Below are 13,485 nucleotides of genomic sequence, written 5' to 3' on the forward strand. Positions count from 1 at the left end.
ACATTGTGCAGTTGGTCAAATTAACAAATATATTAATTACATTGTTATATACCATACAGCATCATCAGAATCAACAATTTCCAAGTGTTTAATCAATATAATTAAAATACATTTAATATAAAAAAAAAAAATATTTAATCACTTACCCAAAGGTAAAGAGACAGACAGGTTTGGTAGATTTGTAATTAGAGGTGTGCTCTATTTTATATGGAAGAGTCATCACAATTGCCCTTGGCCAATAATTGCCCTTGTCCCACATGCAGAGCTTTTGCAGAGGAGCCACTGGCCAACTGACATGGGGCCTAATTCAGACTTGATCGGTGCGGCAAATTTGTAAGCAGTTGGGCAAAACCATGTGCACTGCAGGTGGGCAGATACTGTATAACATGTGAAGAGAGAGTTAGTTTTGGGTGGGGTGTGTTCAATCTGCAATTAAAATTGCAGTGTAAAAATAAAGCAGACAGTATTTACTCACAGAAACAAAATAACCCACCCAAATCCAACTGTCTCTGCACATGTTATATCTGCCACACCTGCAGTGCACATGGTTTTGCCCAACTGCTAACAAATTTGCTGCTGCGATCAACTCTGAATTACCCCCCAGTTCTGAATTAGACTCATGATCGGAGAATGATTATAGTCATGCTCAAGAAATTTGATATACAATATCTAGGATACTGATCTGGTGAGGACATATCATGTCCCATCATGGAATAATCTCCTACAGTACATGCAGTCTGCAATACACTGAGCTAAACCTGTGACCAGGGGCTGGCTGGCAACTTTCAGCCTGGGGGGCAGACTCAAGCAAGAGATGGCAGATGGCATTTTGCCCCCCAGCTCAGCCAGCCCCTGCCTGTGACACCAGACACACTAGTTATATGTTAAATGGAGGAAATTGACATTAGACTAATGTTTTCTTGTTGCCTAACACCAGTAATATAAAGATCATTTAAACTGCAGCAGGGTAAACATATCTCAAGCATTTTTCTTACCATTGTAAGATATTTGTGGATACGTTTTGACTAATTAAGGACATTTGCCCAAGGCAAGTGTATCCTATGTGCAGGTCTTCACCATTGTCAGTTTTGGGATTCTGTGATGTTGAGGTAAAGATGTTGCATAGTATGTGTGGGAAGGTATATGGAGCTGTCTGAGCTTTTTATACATTATAGATTGTCATGGGAGTAGTCTGTTATTTTTGAAAATTAATAACAGATAACTATTTGCTTACAATGTGCCAGGTTTTTTTAAAATAAATGAGGTGACTAGGGACAATTGTTCACTAACTAGAAAAGTTTTTTATGAAATGTGTGTAGGTTATTCTAAATATCTATAACTTGTAAAATCACATCATTTTGGTTGTGTTCTAATGTTGGATTTAGATAGACCGCAATGAGGTACATAAGGACAACATACATGACTAACATGTCAATTAAATATATAATATTAAGACAAATAAGTAGAGATATGCGCCTTCCCCCGTGTTTTGGTTTTGGTGTTGAATCTGTATTTTTTTTTAAATCATAAAAACAGCTAAAATACTGTTCCTGCAGTAGTAGTAATCTCAAAAATATTAATTTCCACTAGTTTCCATTCACTTTTGACCAATCACAGCTCACAACAATGTTTTCCACATTTTAAGGAAGTAACCTACTATGCTGATCATTGACAAGGAACCTGGCCGCGCTCAAAACCCTTTCTGAGTATACACTTGAGGGTGGACAACTTAAGTAAAGTAAAGTCAGGGGTCTGATTTCAAAAGATTGATGGCCCGTGGATCCTGGCGAAGCGAATGAAGGGCTTGATCTACAAGTCCAACATGATTTGCGTGTGATTATTTCAGCTCCTTGTTCAGGTTCTCCAACTGCTTGAGCTACCTGGCTCAAACTAATAGTGTCTGAACTAACTTCACATCTGGTAACTTCAAAGGGTTTGAGAACCTTTCATAACATAGAACGTATTCTCCACTGCACTTGAGTAAGGTACATTCACCCTCCTTTCCCTATGTCACAGGTCATTGTGTAGGCTTGGATGGCCTTTTTCTGCTGATAGCTGTGCAAATGCAACAGTACTTGCAGGTGCTGCAATCTTCAATGTGCATTTGCTGAATGTTGAAAATGTCCCAAAAAATTTTGGACCACAGATAACATTTCCTGCATACCCATGCCATTTAAAAAAATAATTGCACCACCATAATCAATTGTGTGAGCAAAACAGGGTACATGTTGGTATTCACACAGCTGTATTGCTCTCACAATATTGGTGGCATTGTCCGAAAACACAACTTCCCAAGAAAGTTTTGCAATGATTCCCCTGAGTTTTACTACAACGTTATGCCTCTTAGTGAAAATAGTGATACACAGAGTTGCCTGCCTCTGAATGAGCTGGTATGGTATTTGTTAGATGCTTCTGCTTTTGGTGCTGCTGAAGGTAATAAACCTACCCAGTGGTCTGTCACAGTCATGTAATCTTCAGTTTGCCCTCCTCCGCTTGTCCACATACTGTAGCTATGATTAATTGGACAGTGGGTACAACAACATTTCGGAGATCACTAATTAGGTTTTTCATAACATTCTTACACATAGTAGGAATTGCTTTTCTAGTCAGTAGAATCTAGATGGGATTTGGTAGTGGGGACACAGGACCTCAGTTAACTGTCTAAAACCCACTGTATTAATGATGGATACTGGATGCACATCTTATACAGTACCTGCATAGCTGTTATGGCATCAGTAATCCGCTGTACAACTGGGTTACTGCTGTCATAATCCCCCTTGCAAAGGAATGTTTAACAGTCAATTGTTTTGTAAAACTACTACTAGTAGTCTTCCTGGTCTCCTTCTGGAATGAGGAATCACTCACAACATAGCAGCAGTAACAGACATAGCACTCAAGGATCATTCTGAGGAAGCCTGGATAGGAGAGGAGTCAGTCATGCTTATGAAATTGGATGCAGGACTACTTCTGAACATGATTGTGGATATTTATGATGAGGGTGTTATTGGTCGAGTTTGCAGGTGGTTGGATCAAACAGAGAGAAGGGAGCTAGGTGACGCCGGACTGGTTGCTGTTACAATTATAGTTTCCAAAGTTTCAGATTTTTAAAAAAACGTTTGATGAGCACACTGCAAGTGACATAACAGGGAGGAGGTTCCTAGATGGTTAAGGTCTCTACCTCTACTTACTATGGATTTACAGAGGCTAAAGATGGCTTGACACTTGTTGATAGGATTTAGTTAGAAAATCTTCCACACAGAGGAGGTGGATTTTTTTGTATTTTGTCCAGTCATGACAATGGGCTTTTTCATATCACAGGCAATAACTGTTTCCACTGGTGGCTGATTTACACAAACAACATCCTCAGCATCAACATCATCATAGTCTTTATTAGCGGAAGTTACACAAATATACTCCTCATCTTGGTGGTCTTCCACAGAAGCATCCTCAATTTCTATGTCAGCCTGTTGACACTTGCTGCTCATCCCCAAATGTTCAGAGGGTGCACAAATGGAAGGCATCTCTTCTGTGAGAACAGTATTAGAAAGGTCAGGCTCACACATGACACCTGTGGACACACTTAGACTCCTCTCAGGGATTTGTGATGTTTCTGAGCACACAGTTCCTGTACCTTAATGAGTTTCATTGATTTACACTTCTACAGAAAGAAGGGCTTACTTCATCATATGAGGTAGAAACACCACTCATAAATAATGACCAAGGCCTTAGCTTTTCCTTATTTCTTCATGTGTTGAATGGCATAGTGCCAATTTTTCTCTGTAACTAACCTTATTTTTGATGGGGTTTTCTTTGCCACTGTAAAATTGTATTGCTTCTTTGATTTTACATGCCCTTACTTAGGCTGTCTATGCCCTTGGGCATCATCCTTAGTAGTGTTGATGGACATTATACACAGCAAAGCCTGGACCACCTACAGTGTCACAATACATGTATAATTGAACACTGCATGATTATACAGCAGCCCCTTTATGGAGGGAGAGAGTGCCCCTGTAGGACACAGGAACCATTTTAGCAGCCCTAGCCTCTTCATGGACAAAACTGGAAAATAGAGCACACCTGGATGGACACCGCACAGACCCATTCATTCCATACAAGCTCCACAGCCAGAGTGAAGATAGTTTGATCACCAAGGGCCTTATATACTGTAGGATCCAAAACCAGGGAGAATCCGACTGTGGTAGGATAATGTTTTGTCTCGATTTGGGATCCGAATAAGGAAGGAATACCTTCTAGGCGACGCCTGTCATCTGTCATGGGGCATCGATCATCCCTCTAAATGCAGTCCTGTCAGCTGCCCCTCTGCTGTGCCATCTGCCAGTGTGTGGTCCAGGAGATCCGGTTGGTAGTCAAGTGTGTGGGGTATGTCTGGCACTAACGTGTTTTGTCGAATTGGGCCTTCTTTTTGGAGTAATGAGGAATGCACATGTAGGAGAAGCATCCAGTGGTGTGGTGTGGTGTGGTGTGGGTATGTAGAGTTGTAGTAGTACTGTACTGGTAACTTTATCACCCAAGAATGATCACTGTAATACTACAGAATGTTTAAGACAAATTCTTATATAGATAAAATATAAAAAACTTGACATTCATATAAACCTAACATAATATGCACTCTGCTCAGTGGTGTAACTACTGTAGGTGCAGGGGATGCAGCTGCTATGGGGCCCTGGCAGCCTCCAGGACTCGCTGCTTCCCCTGCACCCAGTCACTAACTGATTAGGCTGCCAGAAAAGGGACACGCTGTGCCGGATAAGATGTGCCCTGCACAGGATCAATGTTGTGCGTGCTGGCTGTACTCTAGGAGTGGTGGACCATTTGGAGGGGGCATGGCCACACACCAAGCTCCAGTACTGGCTGCTGCATGGTGGGTAGGATGGGACACTGTTACCAGAGCATGGTGTATCTGAGCACTCATTGCAGATTTGCTCCGTGGTCAGCAACCCCCTGTGAGCCCCGGGATGAGGCACAATGCTGCTGGGTTTCTGGTACTGCTGCTGGCGGGGGGTGCCCACTGTGCATTTACTGCCTTCTCCTTTCCACTCTGGATGTCCCTCACTCAGGTCAGCCAGCCCTGGCCTTTCTCCCCGGCAGCCCCTAAGGACATAGTGGGACTCCTGCTTGCCTTAGACCCCAGCTGCCGGATCAATGTAATAATCATTGTGGATAAACTGGAGGGGGACTCGGGGAGAAGGTACTACCTGGAGCTGGCCAAAGGGACCCCAGCACAGATGGTAAGTGCCCAGAGTTGGCAGGGTCTGGCTGTGCCCACACTGTGTGTGTAGGGAATACCTGACCACTAGGGGGTTGGTGGCAAAGGCCACTCACACATATATCTAACTATGGGCTCAATTTCAGAACATGGGACCCCCTGGGCGAGCAGTGTTACTATCCATGTGGACATCTATTAGAGAGCAAAAGGTTTCAAAATTTACAACAAATTTATTGATGTTATGCTAGCCTAGGGGGTCCCATGTTCTGAACATGAACTCTATTAATCTCAGCAGGAGTGGGGCCATTAATACCTGCATAGTGTGGCTACTTACCACAACAGGTGGTGGCCACTAGTACAGATTTACAAAATAGTGGAAAGAGACCATAGCTGTAAGGATGGAAGCTTCACACACATAAGGTACACCTGACTGAGCCAAATACCAGACTAATTCTGCAGTGCTGGAGGTTGTTTTATTTTTTTATTTCATGTGGGGGCCAATGTGTTTTTTTTTCATGGGGGGAGGTGGGGCCCTTTCAAGATTTTGCTATGGGGTTTACAAAGTTCTAGTTACGCCCCTGACTCTGCTAGAATTCTTTACATGTCCCTTTACGTAACGGAGGCTTCTTTACCTAAAATACTTATGTCCAGAACACCAGGAAATTTGATAAAGCCAAATGATGTGAATGCTGGTGATCCGGGTTACATCTGAGTTTTCATGCAGAGCTGGCCCTAGGCATATGTAAAGTAGGCATATGCCTAGGGCATTTGGAATGCCTAGGGGCACAAGCAGCTTCTGCTGATTAAAATGATATGCAGCATGCCTATATTCAGTGTGTGACTGCGGCTCTATCTGCATACGAAATGCATTACTAATGTGCGGCATTATGTGTATAAGGTGTACTACAGTACTTTGTGGCGTAACGTATAGAAAGGGCACTACTGTGTGGTCTAATGTGAACAAACAGCAATTTGATGTGGTGTAATGTGAATAAATGGCACTACTGTAAGGAGTAATGTGGTACTACTGTGTGGTGTAATGTGAATAAGGGACACTACTGTGTGATCTAACATGAACAAGAGACACTATTGCATGATATAATGTGAATAAAGTTGCACTACTGTGTGGCGTAATTTCAACTGGGGGTATAATTGTGTGTCCATGCCCCTTCCCAGCAAGAACGCGCACCATTTTGGGCTGCGCACTGAATGTGCGCACTGTTCCTATTTAATATATAGAAGATAGGAGCACCAAAATGAGGACTGCTATGGGTGAGGGGTGATGGTACTGGGAAAGGGGTACAGGGTGAGAGGCAAAACAAGCATCTGTACAAAGGGGCACCAGCCAAAATCTTGCCTAGGGCATCATATTAGTTAGGGCCGACACTGTTTTCATGCACAAGTGTATACACAAATAGCAGTCAAATAGCAATGCTACAGCGCTAGTATGTACAGTATATATAAAGGTATCATGCATTGAGCGGGATATATTTTTATTTGCAAAATAGAACTGTAATTTTCAATGATTGTGTGGGATACACTAAAAGGCTAAAGTGACCAAAAAACTAAAAACGGAGTATTGGCCACATTTTCATATGTTCCAAGCACTGGAATGCAAGAATTTCCAAAGCTTGGACCCGGTGGGCAATGCTTTTTTTTATGGCATTGCACATTAGAAGCCAATGCCATTTTTATATCTTCCCTAACTGAGAAGGATCCAATTTGATCCCTCCCAGTGTCCCCTGTGTATCCAACTGGATCTCTCCAAGTGTCCCCTGCATCATCAGGCACATTTGCAGATGGACTCCCAGGTAATAAACCCAGAAGTCCTATCCTTGTAAAGGGCAGCTCTTTTAGGGAGTGCTATCCTTTGTTATTTTTTAATTATAAACCAGCATTATTAATGGGATGTATAGTATAAGTAGCAAAATTATTTGCATGCATCAGGGGACACTGGATAGATGGCGTTTTTTACTAAGTTCAAGCTCGGGAACATATTGCATTACTGAGCTTTGTACATATGAGAATGTGGCCAAAAATTAAATTTTTCAGTGTTTTGATCGCATTTTAAGCTTTAGTACATCCCTCCATATTAACACTAGAGATGAGCGCCTGAAATTTTTCGGGTTTTGTGTTTTGGTTTTGGGTTCGGTTCCGCGGCCGTGTTTTGGGTTCGAACGCGTTTTGGCAAAACCTCACCGAATTATTTTTGTCGGATTCGGGTGTGTTTTGGATTCGGGTGTTTTTTTCCAAAAACACTAAAAAACAGCTTAAATCATAGAATTTGGGGGTCATTTTGATCCCAAAGTATTATTAACCTCAAAAACCATAATTTACACTCATTTTCAGTCTATTCTGAATACCTCACACCTCACAATATTATTTTTAGTCCTAAAATTTGCACCGAGGTCGCTGTGTGAGTAAGATAAGCGACCCTAGTGGCCGACACAAACACCGGGCCCATCTAGGAGTGGCACTGCAGTGTCACGCAGGATGTCCCTTCCAAAAAACCCTCCCCAAACAGCACATGACGCAAAGAAAAAAAGAGGCGCAATGAGGTAGCTGTGTGAGTAAGATTAGCGACCCTAGTGGCCGACACAAACACCGGGCCCATCTAGGAGTGGCACTGCAGTGTCACGCAGGATGGCCCTTCCAAAAAACCCTCCCCAAACAGCACATGACGCAAAGAAAAAAAGAGGCGCAATGAGGTAGCTGACTGTGTGAGTAAGATTAGCGACCCTAGTGGCCGACACAAACACCGGGCACATCTAGGAGTGGCACTGCAGTGTCACGCAGGATGTCCCTTCCAAAAAACCCTCCCCAAACAGCACATGACGCAAAGAAAAAAAGAGGCGCAATGAGGTAGCTGTGTGAGTAAGATTAGCGACCCTAGTGGCCGACACAAACACCGGGCCCATCTAGGAGTGGCACTGCAGTGTCACGCAGGATGTCCCTTCCAAAAAACCCTCCCCAATCAGCACATGATGCAAAGAAAAAGAAAAGAAAAAAGAGGTGCAAGATGGAATTATCCTTGGGCCCTCCCACCCACCCTTATGTTGTATAAACAAAACAGGACATGCACACTTTAACCAACCCATCATTTCAGTGACAGGGTCTGCCACACGACTGTGACTGATATGACGGGTTGGTTTGGACCCCCCCCAAAAAAGAAGCAATTAATCTCTCCTTGCACAAACTGGCTCTACAGAGGCAAGATGTCCACCTCATCTTCACCCTCCGATATATCACCGTGTACATCCCCCTCCTCACAGATTATCAATTCGTCCCCACTGGAATCCACCATCTCAGCTCCCTGTGTACTTTGTGGAGGCAATTGCTGCTGGTCAATGTCTCCGCGGAGGAATTGATTATAATTCATTTTAATGAACATCATCTTCTCCACATTTTCTGGATGTAACCTCGTACGCCGATTGCTGACAAGGTGAGCGGCGGCACTAAACACTCTTTCGGAGTACACACTTGTGGGAGGGCAACTTAGGTAGAATAAAGCCAGTTTGTGCAAGGGCCTCCAAATTGCCTCTTTTTCCTGCCAGTATAAGTACGGACTGTGTGACGTGCCTACTTGGATGCGGTCACTCATATAATCCTCCACCATTCTATCAATGTTGAGAGAATCATATGCAGTGACAGTAGACGACATGTCCGTAATCGTTGTCAGGTCCTTCAGTCCGGACCAGATGTCAGCATCAGCAGTCGCTCCAGACTGCCCTGCATCACCGCCAGCGGGTGGGCTCGGAATTCTGAGCCTTTTCCTCGCACCCCCAGTTGCGGGAGAATGTGAAGGAGGAGATGTTGACAGGTCGCGTTCCGCTTGACTTGACAATTTTGTCACCAGCAGGTCTTTCAACCCCAGCAGACCTGTGTCTGCCGGAAAGAGAGATCCAAGGTAGGCTTTAAATCTAGGATCGAGCACGGTGGCCAAAATGTAGTGCTCTGATTTCAACAGATTGACCACCCGTGAATCCTTGTTAAGCGAATTAAGGGCTGCATCCACAAGTCCCACATGCCTAGCGGAATCGCTCCGTGTTAGCTCCTTCTTCAATGCCTCCAGCTTCTTCTGCAAAAGCCTGATGAGGGGAATGACCTGACTAAGGCTGGCAGTGTCTGAACTGACTTCACGTGTGGCAAGTTCAAAGGGCATCAGAACCTTGCACAACGTTGAAATCATTCTCCACTGCACTTGAGACAGGTGCATTCCATCTCCTACATCGTGCTCAATTGTATAGGCTTGAATGGCCTTTTGCTGCTCCTCCAACCTCTGAAGCATATAGAGGGTTGAATTCCACCTCGTTACCACTTCTTGCTTCAGATGATGGCAGGGCAGGTTCAGTAGTTTTTGGTGGTGCTCCAGTCTTCTGTACGTGGTGCCTGTACGCCGAAAGTGTCCCGCAATTTTTCTGGCCACCGACAGCATCTCTTGCACGCCCCTGTCGTTTTTTAAAAAATTCTGCACCACCAAATTCAAGGTATGTGCAAAATATGGGACGTGCTGGAATTTGCCCATATTTAATGCACACACAATATTGCTGGCGTTGTCCGATGCCACAAATCCACAGGAGAGTCCAATTGGGGTAAGCCATTCCGCGATGATCTTCCTCAGTTGCCGTAAGAGGTTTTCAGCTGTGTGCGTATTCTGGAAAGCGGTGATACAAAGCGTAGCCTGCCTAGGAAAGAGTTGGCGTTTGCGAGATGCTGCTACTGGTGCCGCCGCTGCTGTTCTTGCGGCGGGAGTCCATACATCTACCCAGTGGGCTGTCACAGTCATATAGTCCTGACCCTGCCCTGCTCCACTTGTCCACATGTCCGTGGTTAAGTGGACATTGGGTACAACTGCATTTTTTAGGACACTGGTGAGTCTTTTTCTGACGTCCGTGTACATTCTCGGTATCGCCTGCCTAGAGAAGTGGAACCTAGATGGTATTTGGTAACGGGGGCACACTGCCTCAATAAATTGTCTAGTTCCCTGTGAACTAACGGCGGATACCGGACGCACGTCTAACACCAACATAGTTGTCAAGGACTCAGTTATCCGCTTTGCAGTAGGATGACTGCTGTGATATTTCATCTTCCTCGCAAAGGACTGTTGAACAGTCAATTGCTTACTGGAAGTAGTACAAGTGGGCTTACGACTTCCCCTCTGGGATGACCATCGACTCCCAGCGGCAACAACAGCAGCGCCAGCAGCAGTAGGCGTTACACGCAAGGATGCATCGGAGGAATCCCAGGAAGGAGAGGACTCGTCAGACTTGCCAGTGACATGGCCTGCAGGACTATTGGCATTCCTGGGGAAGGAGGAAATTGACACTGAGGGAGTTGGTGGGGTGGTTTGCGTGAGCTTGGTTACAAGAGGAAGGGATTTACTGGTCAGTGGACTGCTTCCGCTGTCACCCAAAGTTTTTGAACTTGTCACTGACTTATTATGAATGCGCTGCAGGTGACGTATAAGGGAGGATGTTCCGAGGTGGTTAACGTCCTTACCCCTACTTATTACAGCTTGACAAAGGGAACACACGGCTTGACACCTGTTGTCCGCATTTCTGGTGAAATACCTCCACACCGAAGAGCTGATTTTTTTGGTATTTTCACCTGGCATGTCAACGGCCATATTCCTCCCACGGACAACAGGTGTCTCCCCGGGTGCCTGACTTAAACAAACCACCTCACCATCAGAATCCTTCTGGTCAATTTCCTCCCCAGCGCCAGCAACACCCATATCCTCCTCATCCTGGTGTACTTCAACACTGACATCTTCAATCTGACTATCAGGAACTGGACTGCGGGTGCTCCTTCCAGCACTTGCAGGGGGCATGCAAATAGTGGAAGGCGCATGCTCTTCACGTCCAGTGTTGGGAAGGTCAGGCATCGCAAACGACACAATTGGACTCTCCTTGTGGATTTGGGATTTCAAAGAACGCACAGTTCTTTGCGGTGCTTTTGCCAGCTTGAGTCTTTTCAGTTTTCTAGCGAGAGGCTGAGTGCTTCCATCCTCATGTGAAGCTGAACCACTAGCCATGAACATAGGCCAGGGCCTCAGCCGTTCCTTGCCACTCCGTGTGGTAAATGGCATATTGGCAAGTTTACGCTTCTCCTCCGACAATTTTATTTTAGGTTTTGGAGTCCTTTTTTTTCTGATATTTGGTGTTTTGGATTTGACATGCTCTGTACTATGACATTGGGCATCGGCCTTGGCAGACGACGTTGCTGGCATTTCATCGTCTCGGCCATGACTAGTGGCAGCAGCTTCAGCACGAGGTGGAAGTGGATCTTGATCTTTCCCTAATTTTGGAACCTCAACTTTTTTGTTCTCCATATTTTATAGGCAGAACTAAAAGGCACCTCAGGTAAACAATGGAGATGGATGGATTGGATACTAGTATACAATTATGGACGGACTGCCACGGTTAGGTGGTATAAAAAAACCACGGTTAGGTGGTATATATTGTAATACAATTATGGATGGACGGACTGCCTGCCGAGTGCCGACACAGAGGTAGCCACAGCCGTGAACTACCGCACTGTACACTGGTTGATAAAGAGATAGTAGTATACTCGTAACAACTAGTATGACTGACTATGACGGTATAAAGAATGAAAAAAAAACCACGGTTAGGTGGTATATATTGTAATACAATTATGGATGGACGGACTGCCTGCCGAGTTCCGACACAGAGGTAGCCACAGCCGTGAACTACCGCACTGTACACTGGTTGATAAAGAGATAGTAGTATACTCGTAACAACTAGTATGACTGACTATGACGGTATAAAGAATGAAAAAAAAACCACGGTTAGGTGGTATATATTATAATACAATTATGGATGGACGGACTGCCTGCCGACTGCCGACACAGAGGTAGCCACAGCCGTGAACTACCGCACTGTACACTGGTTGATAAAGAGATAGTAGTATACTCGTAACAACTAGTATGACACTATGACGGTATAAAGAATGAAAAAAAAACCACGGTTAGGTGGTATATATTATAATAATACAATTATGGATGGACGGACTGCCTGCCGAGTTCCGACACAGAGGTAGCCACAGCCGTGAACTACCGCACTGTACACTGGTTGATAAAGAGATAGTAGTATACTCGTAACAACTAGTATGACTGACTATGACGGTATAAAGAATGAAAAAAAAACCACGGTTAGGTGGTATATATTGTAATACAATTATGGATGGACGGACTGCCTGCCGAGTTCCGACACAGAGGTAGCCACAGCCGTGAACTACCGCACTGTACACTGGTTGATAAAGAGATAGTAGTATACTCGTAACAACTAGTATGACTGACTATGACGGTATAAAGAATGAAAAAAAAACCACGGTTAGGTGGTATATATTGTAATACAATTATGGATGGACGGACTGCCTGCCGAGTTCCGACACAGAGGTAGCCACAGCCGTGAACTACCGCACTGTACACTGGTTGATAAAGAGATAGTAGTATACTCGTAACAACTAGTATGACTGACTATGACGGTATAAAGAATGAAAAAAAAACCACGGTTAGGTGGTATATATTATAATACAATTATGGATGGACGGACTGCCTGCCGACTGCCGACACAGAGGTAGCCACAGCCGTGAACTACCGCACTGTACACTGGTTGATAAAGAGATAGTAGTATACTCGTAACAACTAGTATGACACTATGACGGTATAAAGAATGAAAAAAAAACCACGGTTAGGTGGTATATATTATAATACAATTATGGATGGACGGACTGCCTGCCGACTGCCGACACAGAGGTAGCCACAGCCGTGAACTACCGCACTGTACACTGGTTGATAAAGAGATAGTAGTATACTCGTAACAACTAGTATGACACTATGACGGTATAAAGAATGAAAAAAAAACCACGGTTAGGTGGTATATATTATAATACAATTATGGATGGACGGACTGCCTGCCGAGTGCCGACACAGAGGTAGCCACAGCCGTGAACTACCGCACTGTACACTGGTTGATAAAGAGATAGTAGTATACTCGTAACAACTAGTATGACTGACTATGACGGTATAAAGAATGAAAAAAAAACCACGGTTAGGTGGTATATATTATAATACAATTATGGATGGACGGACTGCCTGCCGACTGCCGACACAGAGGTAGCCACAGCCGTGAACTACCGCACTGTACACTGGTTGATAAAGAGATAGTAGTATACTCGTAACAACTAGTATGACACTATGACGGTATAAAGAATGAAAAAAAAACCACGGTTAGGTG

Source organism: Pseudophryne corroboree, chromosome 6, assembly GCF_028390025.1.
Source record: "Pseudophryne corroboree isolate aPseCor3 chromosome 6, aPseCor3.hap2, whole genome shotgun sequence".
NCBI lineage: Eukaryota > Metazoa > Chordata > Amphibia > Anura > Myobatrachidae > Pseudophryne > Pseudophryne corroboree.